At 40.3% G+C, this 17,638-nt stretch overlaps 1 protein-coding gene across 6 annotated transcripts in view; it reads left to right on the forward strand.

Annotated features, from left to right (window-relative positions):
* EEFSEC (eukaryotic elongation factor, selenocysteine-tRNA specific) overlaps positions 1-17,638 on the forward strand; it is a 387,397-nt gene that overhangs the window by 172,302 nt on the left and 197,457 nt on the right. The window lies entirely within an intron of this gene.

Here is a 17,638-nt window from a genome sequence, read left to right on the forward strand (position 1 = left end):
TTTTCTGTAAATCCTTGGCTATAAGACTTCTGTTCAGCCAGTCTGTAGTTGGTTATTCAGCTTAAATGTTGTATAAGTTAGTTGTAATTCCAGTTTGGTCCTGGGAGGTGGTTTGTGTAATTTCCACCTACTTCTTTGCTATCTTGCATCCCTCCTTACTGCTTTCGTTTTTATTTTCAGGAGTGTTTAATATTAATAAAGATGTTATTAATTAACCCTTTGCCATTTTTGCTACAAATGTCTGTTATTATTTGTAAGTCTTTCATTTTAGTTTTTGATATGCAGAAGTTTTTAATTTTTATGTAGTCTAAACTCGTTTTTCTTTGTGATTTATCTCTGAAAGCATTTAAAATTACTCTTGCATAAGCATTTATAAATGTGAACAGAAATCAAAATAGGAAATAAAATGTATCCACAGTCTTCCCAATGCATCAACTCAAGTGTTTTCCCCTAGGATTCTTTTCAGTCTTTACTCATGTACATAATTTGAGGTAGCTATTATCACTACTTAGACACTGTTCTGTGTTCTAGGCTTTTAAAATTTTTTTTCCGCTAAATGTTATCGTCTGACAATATCCTTGATGCATCTTTCTTCCAGACTCCCGTTGTGTTTCCTCTTGCTTTTTAAACACTTTCTATTTCCTTGTTTCTGTTTTAGCCAAGGCCTTCTGCTTACAACCCACTGAGGCTCTTTTGGCCCTGCCTCCCTGCTTGGGATTGGGTGCTATGCCAAATCTCAAATCATTTAGCTGCTTCCAAGATTCTTATAATATGTGCATTCCATACTGGCTATGTGACTAGCTGTGTGGTGTTGGACAACTCACTGAATCTCTCTGAGCTGATATTTCTTCTGTAAAATGAGAGCTGATCATTTTAGCCTCACACTGTTTGTTATGAGGGGGCATTTGACATGGAGCCTGGCACATAGTAGGTGCTTAGTAATATTAGTTATAACATTTGGAGCAACTACTGTATGCTTGGCAATGTACTAGGGATTTCCATGGACGAACACTTGGATCCAGGAGTAGGTTTTGTGTCTAGCATGACTGGTGAGAAAAATAAGGCGTAACAAATACTGGCTTATTTGAATTCTGCTACTCCAAACCTAAAACTTACTCTGTTTGTTTATGTCTTTCACATGAGTTACACATTATGCATGCACATACACACAAATATATACACACACTTTTTTCCCTTATCTGAGATCATTTCTGTGAATTGACAAAGGTGTGCCTATATGTGCACTCAGTATGTTCTGGCCCAGCTCAGCCCATTCCATGCCACAACTGTGAGTGGCGTCTGGAGGACATGGTGGGGGTGCTGGGGATAGAGGCATTTGACTGTGCCCCAGGTGAGCTCCTGCCTGCACTCTCTGGGCTGTGGGTCCAGACTTAAGGCTCTTCTTCAGATCTTGGGTTAGAGCCTCCTGTGCCTCTAGAACCTAAACACCAGTCTAGATCTGAAACCCAAGGCAGGAGGGGCCTCTTGTACCCCAGGGGCTACTGAACTCTCTTTCTGCTGCCAGAGTCATGGTGCGTTGGTATGTAGCATGTTCAGGAAATCAGCAAGACCAACTTTCTCTTGAGCCTGGGAAATGGCCAACATCACATGCTTCTATGTTTTGTTATAGTACATTGCCCAGGAGGGTTTGGATAAAAATAATTGAATTTCTGAGAGCTTTATGGTTAATCACTGGAATTCTCAGTGCATGGTTTTACCCTTTTCTGTCCCTCTGGGCCTGCACTCATGGATGGTAAACAGAGACCATGCACATTACTGAGCCCTGGCTTGTGGCTGGGCCCTGATTTGCTGATATCTGTGACTATAGCACTTGCTTTGATCAGAGAATGGACTCTCCTCTATGAGAGACGCCTGGACTCTGGGATCTGGACTCCAACAGACGAGCCACTTACCACCATGCTTCCTAGCAGACCCAGGCAAATCATTTGGCTTCTCGGACAGTAGGGGTCAGAGTCCTTGCTCATGGGATGTTGAGATAACACAGAAAGCATGAAACACAGTGTTAGTGCAGAGCAGGCGCTGAGCTGACTGCTTATTTTCTCTCTTTTTCTCTTGTGGTTCTTTTCTTTTTAGTGTTGTTATATCTTCCCTTCTCCTCAGTGTTCCCTTTTTCTTTTTTTTTTTTTTTCTATTTTTTCCCCTCATTCTTTCCCTCTCTAAACTCTTGTCTTTCCCTGGGTATTGCCTTCTCAAGCCAGATATCTAAGCCCTGACAATTTCTCTCCAGAGGTAGCATGGCCTGTCTGAGATGCTCTGGACTTGATTGGTGAGTGAGTCTTTGGCCTTGTCTGAAATTTCCCTGTGAACTTGCATCATTTTGTTACACTGACCTTGGGCAGCCAGTAGTTCCTGAGATTGTTTAATTTGCCCTTTAGGGACCTTAGTTTCTCAGAGTTACTTCTTCTCATCTTATAAAAAAATCTGATTTTCTCTATGTGCTCACTCCCAGGCAGGCAAGGGGCAGAGTGGTGTGGAATCAAAGACAAACTAAACTAACTTCCACTCTACCAAAGGACGGTACTGCAACACTTGTGCAGGGAAGACAAACTGGTAGACTAACAGTGGAAAAAGAATTGCCTACAAGTTAAAGACTAGAGCTGAAGTCGCTTCCTCATAGCAGTATGGGGGCTTCTGAGGAAGGTGAATTTGCTTCTGGCCTAAGGAGTCAGGAATTTGAATTAGTTTTAGAAGGGTAAGTGATAACTAAGCAGAAGTGAGGTTCAAACCATGTGATGAATGGTCAGTGTACTGACCTCTCAGAAGGGATGCAGGTGGCTGGCAGCTGCCCTGGTTCTAAGGACAGTTTCCAAGCTCCCCACAGTGCATGGGAAATAGAGTAACAAGTCAGATGTGGATTGGAAATTAGTCCTGGGTTTCTTGCTCCAAGTCCCGTCATCTGTGCCTTGCCTCAAGTTGCCTGTCACCTGGGTTAGGTTTAGATAGGCAGAGGAGGAGAGGGAGCTGAGGGCAGCAGGGGAGTAGAGTTTGGCTATGGGCAAGGACTTGAGTTTTTACTTGTGTTTCCAGGGGGTTTGGTGAGATGAATCAGTGTGGGGAGTCTGGAGCAGACCATAGAGGAATTCGTGGACCAAGCTGGATACCAACCTTCATCCTGGGCAGTCATGGAGCCCCTGAAATTGTTGGGGGAAGAAGACTAATGCCTCCAAGTAGTGCTGCTGGAAGGTTATCACAGTTGCAGCCTGCCTGGTACAGGGCCATGCACAGACTTTGGAGAGCAGTTGGGTGGCCTGGGGTGATAAGGGCCTAAACCAGAGTTAAACTTATTGAGAAGGGAGATCAGGAGATGGATTGGAACCAGATCTAAAAAGAGGAGCTGCCCAAATGCAGTGATTGTGGAAGACAGTGTGACCATGCAGCCAGCAATTACTTTGGAGACTAGAGGAACGTTATCCCATCGTCAGAAAGCAGGAAGCTAGGGCTGGGAAGCTGCTTGCTGACAGATAATGGGATAGGACTACAGTGCTGGTAAGGAGGCTTGGCTGATGACACGGATTTGAAGAAGTCCACTGAGGAGCCTTGGCACAGTCTTTAGACTATAGGGGGCTTCTAGAGGGCAGAAGTTTAGGGGGAAAAGAGCTGGGCATTTAGGGAGTTCTTGGGCAGAAGATACAGTGGATAGCAGAAGAACAGGGCTTCTCCAGGAGGCAAAGGGCAGTTGAGGGCCATGGGAATAAAGGTTTGGGTTGTGGGAAGGCAGGGTGGGGAGCCAGCTGCCTGGTCATCCTCTGGGTCAGAAGTCACAGAGGGGTAGAGAGTCTGAAGGAGGAAATTGACCTGACCACTAGAGAGCTGATATTGCTTTAGAAACTTAATTCTCTTCTTTGTTCCTCACCAGCTTCTCTCTATCCCCAACCCGAGTTTCTTTCTTTCTTTTTATTTTTATTTTTAATTTTTAAAGTATATTTTATTGATTATGTTGTTACGTAGTCCCATTTTTTTTCCCTTTACTCCCCTCCACCCAGTACCCCCCCTTACCACCAGCAGTCTCACCCCCTTAGTTCATGTCCATGGATTATGCATATAAGTTCTTTGGCTTCACCCTTTCCTGTATTATTATTATTAACACTCCCTTGTCTATTTTTTACCAACCAATTGTGCTTCTTAATCCCTGCACCGTTTCCCCATTTCTCCCCCCGCCCCCTCCCAGCTGATAACCTTCCAAATGATCCCCATACTTATGATGCTGTTCCTATTCTTGTTTGCTTAGTTGGATTTCGTTTTTATTTTTTAGATTCAGTTGATAGTTGTGAGTTTGTTGTCATTTTAATTTTAATAAGTTTTGATCTTTTTCTTAAATAAGTACCATTAACGTTTCATAGAATAATGGCTTGGTGATGATGAACTCCTTTAGCTTTACCTTATCTGGGAAGCACTTTATCTGCCCTTCCATTCTAAATGATAGCTTTGCTGGATAGAGTAATCTTGATTATAGGTCCTTGTTTTTCATCAAATAGTATATTTCTTGCCAGTCCCTTCTTGCTTGCAAAGTTTCTTTTCAGAAATCAGCTAATATTCTTACAGGCACTCTTTTGTAGGTAACTCTCTGCTTTTCTCTTGCTGCTTTTAAGATTCTCTCTCTATCTTTAACCTTTGGCATTTTAATTATGATATGTCTTGGTGTCTCTTTGGGTCTAGCTTCTTTGGGACTCTGTGCTTCCTGGACTTGTATGTCTGTTTCCTTTGGCAAATTTGGGAAGTTTTCCTTCATTATTTCTTCGTATAAGCTTTCAATTTCTTGCTCTTCCTATTCTCCTTCTGGCACTCCTTCTGTTTAAATTGTTCCAGAGGTTCATAAACCTCTTCTCATTTTTTTCAGTTCTTGTTTCCTCATTTTGTACTTGTTGACTTTTTTTTTCTTCCTTATGTTCCAAATCATTGATTTGAACCCCAGTTTCCTTCCTTTCACTATTGGTTTTGTGTGGGTTTTCCTTTGTTTCATTTAGTATAGCCTTCACTTCTTCCCTTATGGGTTTGCCATACTTAAGCATATCTGTCAAGCCTGTGAGCATCTTTATCACCAGTGTTTTGAACTCTACATCTCTTAGGTTGGCTCTCTTCTCATTACTTAGTTCTCTGACTGGAACCTTCATCCGTTCCCTCTTTTGGGCCATATTTCTCTGTCTCCTCATCTTGACAGGCTCCTGTATTTGTTTTCCTCTGTGTCTTAGGTAGAGCTGTTGTACCTGTTATGTTATAAGGGGCGGAGCCTTAGGTATTCATCAGTACAGGAGACCCATTTTACCACGTTATGGTGCTGTATGTGGGGGAGGGGTCTGAGAGGGAACAATGCTGCTTGCTCAGCATTCACCCCTTTTCCAGGCACTTTCCCACTTCTGTATGAGACTGGCGCCTCTCTAGCTTTTGCTCTGGCCATCGTTCCCAGAGTGGGTGAGTCTGCAGATGTTCTAGAAAGGTGGGGGCCCTTTAAACAAGCAGACTCGCTGAGCCACTGGCTGTTTCTTCCTCTGCCCCAACCTCCACTGCTTTGCACAGTGAGAAGCAATGAGGATTTATTTTCCTCAGTGCTGGAACTGTGAGCTGTGCCGTCTGGTCTGGTGTTGGGAGCACTCCCCAGATGTTTCTCCTTACTTTTAAAAACGTGTGACTGTGCTGTCCACTGGCTTGCCGCTGCCACTGCCACTGCTGCTGCCGCTGCTGCTGCTGCTGCTGCCACTACACCAGGTCCTCTCCGCCCTGGTTCCACTCATTCTGCCTGTCTGGATGAGTATTTCTTCTTTATATCTTTGTTTGTTGGACTTCCATGCAACTTGATTTTCTGTAACTTCTGGTTGTCTCTAGTTTTGAGGTAGTTGCATTCCTTCTCAGTTGTGGAGGGAGATGCAATGTGTCTGTCTAGGCCTTCATCTTGGCTGGAAGTCTCTTCGTTTTTATTGTTGACATTATTATGGATGTCCCCATTTCCCCACCTTTATTTGTCTCTACCCAGTCCCCATCCTCTTCCCTCTGGCCATCACCATACTGTTGTCCATGCCTGTGAGTTATGCATATATATTCTTTGGCTAATTTCTTTACCTTCTTTCATCCAGTCCCGTTCTTCCCCCTCTCTTCTTACTGTTCCATGTATCCATGCCTTTCTTTCTATTTTGTGCATCAGTTTATCTTATTCTTTAGATTCCACATATAAGTGAGATCATATGGTATTTGTCTTTCTCTGACTGGCTTATTACGCTTAGCATAATAATCACCAGGTACATTCATGCTATTACAAAAGGTAAAATCTCCTTGATTTTTATAGTCCTGTAGTGTTCTATTATGAAAATATACCACAGCCTTTTTTTATATCCACTCACCTACTGAGGGATACTAGGGCTGTTTTCAGATTTTGGTATTGTAAATAATGCTGCAGTGGACATAGGGGTGCATATATTCTTTTTAATTGTGTTTCTGGATTTTTAGGATATATTCCTAGAAGTGGGATCTCTGGGTTACAGGCAGTTCTATATTTAAGTTTTTGAGGAAACTCCATTCTCTTTTCCCCAATGGCTGTACCAGTCTGCATTCCCACCAACAGTACACTAGGGTTCCCTTTTCTCTGCATCCTTGCCAGCATTTTTTGTTTGTTGATTTATTGATGGTAGCCATTCCGGCAGGTGCCTCACCCATTTCTCTTGGTGTCACATGGAGTTGGTGCCTGAGTCAATGCCTTAGCTCTTCATGCCCTATGGATCTTGGAGTTTTTGGTTTGTTCATTGTACAACCTCCATGGAGATTGTCACAGAGCAGATGCTTGAAAGGGGAAACAGAAGTGATGTTGTAGGAAATCAGAGAGATCCAAGATGGCAGAGGAGTAAGAGGAAGCTACACTAACCTCCTCCTTGGACCATTATGGAATTACAACTAAATTGCAGAGAAAGCATCCGAAATAGCCAACTGAACAATAGATTGGGAGAAACCTTACAACCATGGACAGACAGAAGAAACCACTTTACCACAACATGATGGGAGCCATCTTGCTCAGGCAGAGCCACTCCTCCAGATGGCATCAGCCAGAGGGGAAACAATAGTCCTGCCTGCAGGAATTACATTGCCCCATCTTGTGGTGTTTAACCCTGACTGCTGATTACAGATTAGCAGCCTCAGACTGTGGATCACTGGTACTCTTGAACAGGCTGCCAAAGGCCAGACTGAGACACCATCTGAAATCATCAGAGGTGGATCCAGAAAGATAAGACAGTGCACCTGTCGTCGTCGGCAGCCGTCCGTCTCGAGAGACGATGGTGTAGCTTCTTAAGAGTCTATCTGCACCGCCGAGAATGGCTGTGCAGTCCGACTCGGGAGTGACACCGTATCTGTCTCCTCCCGTGTTGAATCGACATCTTGCGATGACGCTGGAGTGTCCTCTCCAGTGAAGCTGAAGCTACAGAGCCTGGGCAGGGTGATATGGAGGGTCTGCTGTTGCCCATGCAGCAGACCCCCCCTCTCTTCGCAGCTGAAGGGCCCAAGGGAAAGACGGAGTCAATACAGCTTGGCTTCAGGTGCGCCGCAGGAGTTGCCGGTGTTGACTACAACGTCAAACCGCCTTAGGGACTCCGGCTCCGGATTTTCTGTCGGGGTTTACTCCCTTAGCCTTTCCCCTGAAGAGGTATGCCGCAAGGCAGCGGAGGTTTTTTGGAGTCAGAGTTTTCCTTCTCTGATGTGCCCTGACTGGAAGATCGAACCAGCGACACTTAGCTCGCAGGCCGACGCTCAATCCACTTGAGCCAAACCAGCCAGGGTAAGTGCACCTGTACAACAGAATATAAGACATGGTGGGCAGAGTTACTCAGTCAGCCATCCTGAGGGAAGGACCCACCAGAAAATGACACAAAAACAACCAAAAATCAATTAAAACCAGAGAACCTTCATACATGACATGAAGGGCATCCCAAGGGCATCAAGTTCAGGAGGTCAAGGAGACTGCATCACTGAATCCCTGAAGTCTCCTACACAGAAATTCACACCAAAATGACGGAATCAAAACAGATCAACCTAAGAAGCAGAAACAAACAAGAAGAGCCATATAAAATGGGAGACAAAGAAACAACCCCCAATCAAAAGAAAAGGATGAATCCCCAGAAAGATTGCTAAATGAAATAGAGAGAAGAAAACTATCAGACTTCAGTTCAAAATAATCGTAATAAGAATGCTCAATTAGCTCAGTGAGAACTACAAAGAACTCCAGGGAAGCTACAAGGAACTTATTGTGTACTACACCAGCATTAAAAAGGATATAGAAATTATCAATAAGAGCCAGGAGGAAGTGAAGAACACAGTAGAAGGAATTAAAAGCAGGCTAGATGAAACAGAGGATTGAATCAGCGAGCTGGAGGACAACGTAGAAAAAAATTCCCAGACAATACAACAAAATGAAAAAAGACTAAAAAGAGAATGAAGAGGTTTTAAGAGAGCTGCAGGACAACATGCAATGGAGTCATATCTGTATCATAGGGATACCAGAAGGAGAAGAGGAGCAAGGGATAGAAAACCTGATTGAAAACATCATGACAGAAAACTTCCCTAACTTGATAAGAGGAAAAGTCATGCAAGTCCAGGAAGCGTAGAACGTCACAATGAAGATGAACCCTAAGAGGCCCAATCCAGACACCTCATAATGAAAATGCCAAAATTGAACGACAAAGAGATAATTTTGAAGGCAGCAAGGGAGAAACAGCTAATAACATACAAGGAAGCTCCAATAAGGCTTTCAGCTGACTTCTTAACAGAAACACTACAGGCCAGAAGGGAATGGCAAAAAAGATTCCAAGCAAAAAGACATAACAAATAGCTGGACTTGCAATACTTATATCAGACAAAATAGATTTTACAACAAAAGCCAAAAAGAGAGACAAAGAAGAACACTACAGTAGTAGATTTCTTAAAAGCACTGCGATTTGTTAATCAAAAGTCCCTTACAGAAGAGAATCATAAAAAATCACACCTTCACACCTTGTATATAGTATTTTAACTTAAAACGTATACATGCATATTTACTTAATATCAAGAATATAAATTGTTATTGGGTGTAATGTTCTCAGCATGATGCCTCCCCTTCCACATGTTGGCAGTTGTACCTGGCTCACCTGGGGCATCTTGTCTTTATGAGCAATTTTGTATTCTGAACTCAGGCCTTTCTCTTCTTGCTGTTCTTTTGAGGCATGTGATGATTTCTGTATCATCTATAATTTCAGTTTTACACAAAATGGGACTTAAAATGTATTTGTTATAATTAATTCATTTGGTCTTACTTCAGTAATGTAAGCTATAGTCTGAATTTTCTCAGAATTTGTGTTGCTTTTTTAAGTATATTTTATTATGTTGTTAAGTAGTTCCAATTTTTTTCCCCTTTGCTCCCCTCTGCCCAATGCACTACTCCCTCCAGCAATCCCACCCCCCTTAGTTCATGTCTGTGGGTCATGTATGTAAGTTCTTTGGCTTCACCCTTTCCTATATTATTTTCAACTTCCTCCTGTCTGTTTTGTAGCAAACAACCAGAGCCCAAGCATGTCTACTTTAGGCATGACATTCCAGTCAAAGTTATGGTCAACAAAACCTCTATTAACAACTGGTCTTATTAGCTTTATGCAAAGAACCTTATGTCATTACCTACTTCTTCAGAATGCGAAATTCTGGATGGATCAGGTAGGGAGAAAAATATGCAGTGTGAAGAAAAATCGTTGGTCTTCTAATATTCACTAAAATTCCATTTCCATACTTTATATTTTCTTTTATTCACTTTCCTATATGTGAGGGGGGTTTTTTTGTGTGTGGGGGGGGGTGGATTTGCTGGTTGATTTATTAATTTATTTTGCTTTCATTATTTACCCCACTAAAAATTTTTGTTTGTTTGTTTTTCCTCTTACAGTTGTCTCACTTTTTTCCCTATTGCTTCCCTGAACCCTGCCCACCCCTTCTCCCACAGTCAGTCCCACCCAGTTGTCCATGTCCATGGGTCATTTATACACGTTCTTTGACTAGACCCTTCCCCTTCTTACCCGCTTCTCACCCTGCCCCCTCTTCCCTTGTCACTGTTAGTCTACTCCTTGTTTACATACCTCTTGTTCAGTTTTGCTCATTTGTTTCTGTTGTTCATTAATCTTCTGTATTAGGTGATATCATATGGTATTTTTCTTTCATTGCCTGGCTCATTTCACTGAGCATAATTCTCTCTAGTTCCATCCATGTTGTTGCAAATGGCAGGAGTTCCTTCTTTCTTTCTGCTACATAGTACTCCATTGTGTAAATGTACCAGTTTTTTGATCCACTCATCTACAGATGGGCACTTAGGCTTTTTCCAGCAATTGCTTATTATGAATAGTGCTGCTATGAACATGGGGGCGCATAGGTTCTTTTGAATTAATGTTTCAGGATTCTTCATATATAATCCTAACAATGGAATTGCTGGTTCAAAAGGCAGTTGCATTTTTAGTTTTTTGAGGAAATTCCATACTGTTTTCCATAGTGGCTGTACCAGTCTGCATTCCAACCAGTAGTGCATTAGGGTTCCCTTTTCTTTGCATCCTCACCAGCACGTGTTGTTTGTTGAGTTGTTGATGATGGCCGTTGTGACTGGTGTGAGGTGGTATCTCATTGTGGTTTTTATTTGCATCTCTCTGATGGCTAGTGATGTTGAGCATTCTTTCATATGTCTATGGACCCTCTGTATGTCCTCTTTAGAGAAGTGTTTGTTCTGGTCCTTTGCCCATTTTTTAATTGGGTTGTCTGTCTTCTTGGTGTTGAGATGATTAAGTTCTTTATATATTTTGGAGATCAATCCCTTGTCTGAGGTATCATTGGCAAGTATATTTTCCCATATGGTTGGTTCCCTTTTGAGCTTGCTGATGTTTTCTTTTGTTGAGCAGAAACACTTCAATTTGATGTACAGTATTTTCTCATTTATCGTGGGTATTATGTTCTAGACACCACCACCCCAAGTAGGAACCTTACATTTATTCGACTTTCTTAAACCTACATAACTTTTTAAAAAAATAATTTATTCATTTGTTTGTTTGTTTATTTATTTTTAGAGAGAGGGGAAAGGAGAAAGAGAGGGAGAGAAACATCACTGCATGGTTGCCTATCACTCGCGACCCCAACTGGGGACTTGACATGCAAATTCATCATGTGCCCTGACTGGGAATCAAACCAGTGACACTTGGTTTGCAGTCCAATACTCAATCCACTGAGCCACAGCAGCCAGGGCTAAACCTACATGACTTTAACTACATACGTATACAGTACCGCAAAATCCCGTGATGTAGCGAAAAATCCATGATAAATAATTAAATATATTTTTAAAAATATTGTGATACAGTGAGACCGCGATAAGTGAACCGCGATATAGAGAGGGACTACTATAGTTCCATTTTAAAAATTCTTTCCTTACTTCCCTTGCCTTAGGAGATATATCAATGAAAATACTGCTACATGAGATATTTGAAGTTTTCCTGCCTATGTTTTCTTCTAGGACTTTTATGGTGCCACAGCTTACATTTAAGTCTTTGATCCATCTTGAGTTTATTCTGGTGTATGGTGTAAGTTGGTAGTCTAGTTTCATTTTTTTGCATGTCCCTGTCAAGTTCTCCCAAAATCATTTGTTGAAGAGGCTCTTTTCACTCCATTTTATCTTCCTTCCCCATATGTCAAATATTAGTTGACCATAGAGCCTGGGTTTATTTCTGGGCTCTCTATTCTGTTCCATTGATCTATATGTCTGTTCTTATGCCAGTACCAGACTGTTTTGATTACATTGCTCTTGTATAATAGTTTGGTATCAGGTATTGTGAGTCCTCCTACTGTGTTTTACTTCCTCAAGATTGCTGTGGCTATTGGGGGTCTTCTTAGGTTCCATATAAATTTTTGAAGTATTTGTTCTAAGTCTATAAAATATGTCATTGGTATTTTAATAGGGATTGCATTCAATCTATAAATTGCTTTGGGTAGTATGGACATTTTAATGATGTTAATTTTTCCCATCCATGAACATGGCATATGCTTCCATTTATTTTTATCCTCCTTAATTTCTTTCTTCAGTGTTATATAGTTTTCTGGGTACTGGTCTTTTACCTCTTTGGTTAAATTTATTCCTAGGTACTTTATTTTTCTTGTTGCTTAGGTAAATGGGAATATTTTTTCTAGTTTCTATCTCTGATATTTTCTTGTTGGTGTACCGAAATGCCTTTGATTTCTGATATTGACTTTGTACCCTGCTATTTTGCCAAATTCACTTATTAGGTCGAGTATTCTTTTATTGGAGTCTATAGGGTTTTCTATATAAATTATCATGTCATCTGCAGATAATGACAGTTTTACTTCCTCTTTTTCAATTTGGATGCCTTTATTTCTTTTATTTGTCTGACTGCTGTGGCTGGACCTTCCAACACTATGTTGAATAGGTGTGGGGCGAATGGACATCCTTGTCTTCTTCCTGACCTCAGGGGAATGCTTTCAGTTTTTGTCCATTGAGTATGATGTTGGCTTTGGGTTTCTCGTATATGGCCTTTATTATGTTGAGGTATGCCCCCTCTATTTCCATTTTGCTGAGAATTTTCATCATAAATGGGTGTTGTACTTTAACAGATGCTTTTTCTGCATTATTGATATGATCATGTGATTTTTGTCTTTCATTTTGTTTATGTGCTGTATTATGTTTATTGATTTGCAAATATGAAATCATCCTTGCATCCCTGGGATGAATCCCACTTGATCGTGGTGTATGATCTTTCTAATGTGTTCCTGGATCTAGTTTGCCAATATTTTGTTGATGATTTTAGCATCTGTGTTCATCAGTGATATTGACCTGTAGTTTCTTTCTTTGTTGTCTCTTTACATGATTTTGGAATAGGAGTCATACTGGCTTCATAGAAAGAGTTTGGGAGTCTTCTGTCTTCTTGAATTTTTTGCAATAGTTTGAGAAGGATAGGAGTTAGTTCTTCTCTAAATGTTCCGTAAAATTGCCCCTTGAAGCCACCCAGTCTAGGGCTTTTGTGTGCCAGGAGTTTTTTGATTACTGCTTCAATTTTTCTAGTTGTTATTGGTCTGTTCAGGCTTTCTGCTTCTTCTTGATTCAGTTTTGGAAGATTATATATTTTCAGAAATTTCTCCATTTCATCAAGGTTGTCAAATTTCTTGTGAAACAGTTGTTTGTAATAATTTCTTCTTAAAATCCTTTGTATTTCTGTAGTATCAGTTGTGATTTCTCCTCTGTCATTTCTGATTTCATTTATTTGGGTCCTCTTTTTTTTCTGATGACCTGGTTAAAGGCTTGTCAATTTTGCTTATTTTTTCAAAGATCCACCTTTTACTTTTATTGATCTTTTGAATTGTTAGTTTAGTCTTTATGTCATTTAATTCTGCTCTGATCTTGATGATTTCCTTCCTTGTACTTGCTCTGGGCTTTCTTGTTATTCCTCTAGTTCTTGTACCTGTGTGGTTGGACTTTTTATTAGAGATTATGGTTCCTTTTTAGGCAGACCTGTATTGCTCTCAACTTTTCTCTCATTACTTCTTTCACGCTATCCCATAGGTTTTGCGTTGTTGTGTTCATTATCATTTGTTTCCATAAACTTTTGATTTCTTCCTTGATGTCATTGTCAACCCATTCATTATATAATAGCATGTTTTTTATTCTCCATGAGTTTGAATGTTTTTCAGTTTTTTCCTTGAGGTTGATTTCCAGTTTTAAGCCATTGTGATCTGAGAAGATCCTTGATCTAATTTCAATATTCTGGAATTTGTTGAGGCTTGTTTTGTGTCCTATCATGTGGTCTATCTTTGAAAATGTTCCATGTGCACTTTAGAAGAATGTATATTTTGCTTCTTAGGGTGAAAATCTCTCTATATATTAACAAAGTCCATTTGATCTAGAGTGTTGTGTAGTGCTTCAATATCCTTGGTTTTTCTTTTTCTTCTTTGATGATCTGCCCATTGTTGACAATGGCGTGTTAAAGTACCCTACTATGAGTGTGCTGCTGTCGGTATCTTTCCTGAAGTTTTTCAAGATTTTCCTTACATATTTGGGTGCTCCTATGTTTGTTGCATATGTGTTTACATGGGTTATATCTTCTTGATGGATTTTTCCTTTTAAGTATTATGAAATGTCCTTCTTTGTCTCTTTTTATGGCCTTTGCCATGAAATCTGTTTTGTCTAATATACATATTGCTATCCCAGCTTTTTTTTTCCATGGCCATTTGCTTGAAATGTTTTTTTCTGTCTCTTCACTTTCAGTCTGTGTAGATCATTTGTTCTAAGGTTGGTCTCTTGTAGATATCATATATGTGGGTCATGCTTTCTAATCCATTCAGCTACACTATTTCTTTTGCGTGGTTCATTTAATTCATTTACATTTAATGTTATTATAGATAGGTACTTATTCATTGTCATTTTCCCCCTTTGTACTTGTGTTCCGCTCTGTCTCTCTCTGTTTCTTCATCTTCTTAAAACAGACCCTTTAGCATCTCTTGCAATGCTGGTTTGGTGGAGATGTATTCTTTTAGCCTTCTTTTGTCTGGTAAACTTCTTATTTCACCTTCAATTTTGAATGAGAGCCTTGCTGGGTAGAGTTTTCTTGGTTGTAGGCTTTTATTTTTCATTGCTTGGAATATTTTTTGACATTTTTTTCTGGCTTGTAGTGTTTCTGTTGAGAAATCTGTAGATAGCCTTATTGAAGCTCCCTTGTATATTATTAGCTGTTTCTCTCTTGCTGGTTTTAGAATTCTCTCTTTGTCTTCCATTGTTGCCATTTTAATTATGATGTGTTGAAGTGGTCCTGTTGGTGTTTATCTTCATTGGGACCCTTTGTGCTTACTGAAATTGCATGACTTTTTCTCTCACCAAGTTAGGGAAGTTGTCTGTCATTAGTTTTTCAAATAGGTTTTCTATCCCTTGATTCTCTTTTTCTCCTTCTGGTATTCCTATGATACGGATATTATTACATTTCCTGTTGTCCTGCAGCTCTCTTTAAACCTCTTTATTCCTTTTCAGTCTTTTTTAATTTTGTTGCACTGTCTGGGAATTATTTTTTATGTTGTCCTCCAACTCGCTGATCCGATCTTCTGCTTCCTATAGCCTGCTTTTAATTCCTTCTATTGTGTTCTTCAATTCAGAAATTGTGTTCTTTCTACCTCCCTGGCTCTTATTGACAGTTTTTATGTCCTTTTTCATGCTGGTGTAATTTTCAGTAAATTCTGTTATAGTTTCCCTGGAGTTCTTTGTAGTTTCCCTAGAGTTCTTTGTAGTTTTCTTTGAGTTCGCTGAGCTCATTGAACTTCCCTATAATCCATCTTTTGAATGCCATGTCTGGTAGTTTGCTTTGCTCTATTTCATTTAACACTCCTTTTGGGGATTTCTCCTTTTTTTTTTGATGGGGAGTTGTTTCTCTCTCCCCATTTTTGTGACTCTTTTTGTTTGTTGCTGTTTCTTAGATTGTTATTCACTTGTTTGATCTGCCCCTGGTAGCATCAGATCATGTACCAGTCTGGACGTAGGCAGCCTGTTGTAGGTAGCCTGTCTGTCTCCTTTATTTGTTAGTCTTTTCAATGTGATCAGCCGTCAGGCTTAAGGACTGAGGGTGGGCAAATTAATACCTGCAGGAGGTGCTTTTGCTTCCCCTCAGGCTGACGCCACTTGGAGGGGAATGGTCTGCCTGCACTATGCGGAATGAGTCAGCACTGGGACCCGTTCGCCTGCTCCCTCAGTTCTCTCCTCAAAGCCACCACCCCAAAATCTCCCCAAGCATCTCTAGTTCTCTCTGCCCTCCTTGTACTTGAGCCCAGGGTAAGTGGGGCCAAAATATTTTCGTACTTGATCTGCTTACGAGATCTTTTTCTCCAGCTGTTTCTTTCAGGCCAGCGTAAAACCCTGTGGCTTTTCGCTTTTCACAGCTGAATGCTATTTTACTTTCCACTCTGTTGCTGTATATTGTGAAGCCCTTCTGGGGTTTTATACCCTGCCCTTCTCCGGGAACCCCCAGCTGCTGAGCTGTATCTCAGTCCCTTCAGTTGCCACCCGTGGTAGCCCAGCCAGCCCTTTTGTGTCTCCGCACTTTCTACAGTTCACATTGTGATGAAGCAGCCTTTTCTCTCTCTCTGTGGTTATAAGACTTCTCTCCACCTAGTGTTCAGTTGCAAACTTGGGGAGTTTTTGAAGTTTATTCAGATATTTTGTCTGTCCCTATCTCCCTTTAGTTTTTGCAATTGTGATTGTGCATATGTTGATATGTTTGATGATGTCTCAAATATCTTTGAGACTGCGTTCATTTTTCTTTGTTCTTTGTTTTCCTCAGATTGGATAATATCAATTAACCTCTCTTTCAGTTTGTTGATTCTTGTATCTGCTCAACTCAGCTACTGAGCTCCTATAGTGGATTCTTAAAACTTCAAATTATTGTATTTTTCAAGTCTAGAATTACTATTTTGTTCATTTTTATATAATTCCTTATTTTTTTTTATATTTTCTATTTCGTGAGATATTATCTTTATTCTTTCCTTTATTTCTTTAAACATGCTTAAAATAGCTGATTTTAACAAATGAAAAAATAAATGGGACTACATCAAACAAAAAATTTTTGCATAGCAAAAGAAATCATCAACAAAATGAAAAGACAACCCACTTAATGGGAAAATGTATTTGTCAATGATACATCTGATAAAGGGTTGATATCCAAAATGTACAAAGAACGTACAAGGGGGAGACCAAAATAACCTGCAATTTGTTTATTTAAAAATTGTGTATTTATTCTTACATGCTTAAACTTCAGTCACTTTCAAAGTACTCTCCATTTGATGCCATACACCTATTGACTTTTTTTCACTCTTCAAAACAGGTTTTGAACTCGTTGATTTTGATGCCTTTTAGTACTTCTATCATTTTTTGTTTTACCTTTAACATATCTGGAAAATTTTTCCCTTTGAGGACCCCTTTCTTCTGGGAAAACAAAAGAAGTTGCTTGGCATGATATCAGGTGAATAGGGAGGGTGGGCCGCAGGGTTCATGCCATTTTTGGTCAAAAACTCCTGAATACTCAGCGCATTGTGGGCACGTTTGCTCCTAAATCACCCATCATGAAATGGGCAAACACATTGAAAGAGTCTTCAAAAAAAATTCACTAAAACCAAACACAACTTCTCACAATAGCACCAGCTGGTACACTGATACAGTCGGGTTTCTAGAACATGCCTCGAGTAATGGAAATCTGTACTACAAGGGGCCCACCCTCCAGAAAATAATTCTGTTTCTTTGGGGCAGGAGGAATCCCCCATGTATACAACTCAACACCAACTAAACAAAATCTAATTAAAAATGGCTAAAAGACCTGAATATGCACTTGTCCAAAGAGGACATACAGATTGCCAATAGAAAAGATGCTTAACGTTATTACTCTTCAGAAATGCAAATTAAAACCTCTATGAGATAGCACCTCATGCCTCTCAGAATGGCTATCATCAATAAATCAGCAAACAAGTGTTGGTGAGAATATGGAGGAAATGGAATGCTTGTGCATGGTTGATGGGAATGCAGATGGTACAACCACTGTGAAAAGCAGTATGAAGTTACCTCAAAAATGAGAAATGGCACTGTCTTATGACCCAACAATTCTGC

The sequence above is a fragment of the Furipterus horrens genome, unplaced genomic scaffold (assembly GCF_987537825.1).
Source record: "Furipterus horrens unplaced genomic scaffold, mFurHor1.1.pri manual_scaffold_8, whole genome shotgun sequence".
Taxonomy (NCBI): Eukaryota; Metazoa; Chordata; class Mammalia; order Chiroptera; family Furipteridae; genus Furipterus; species Furipterus horrens.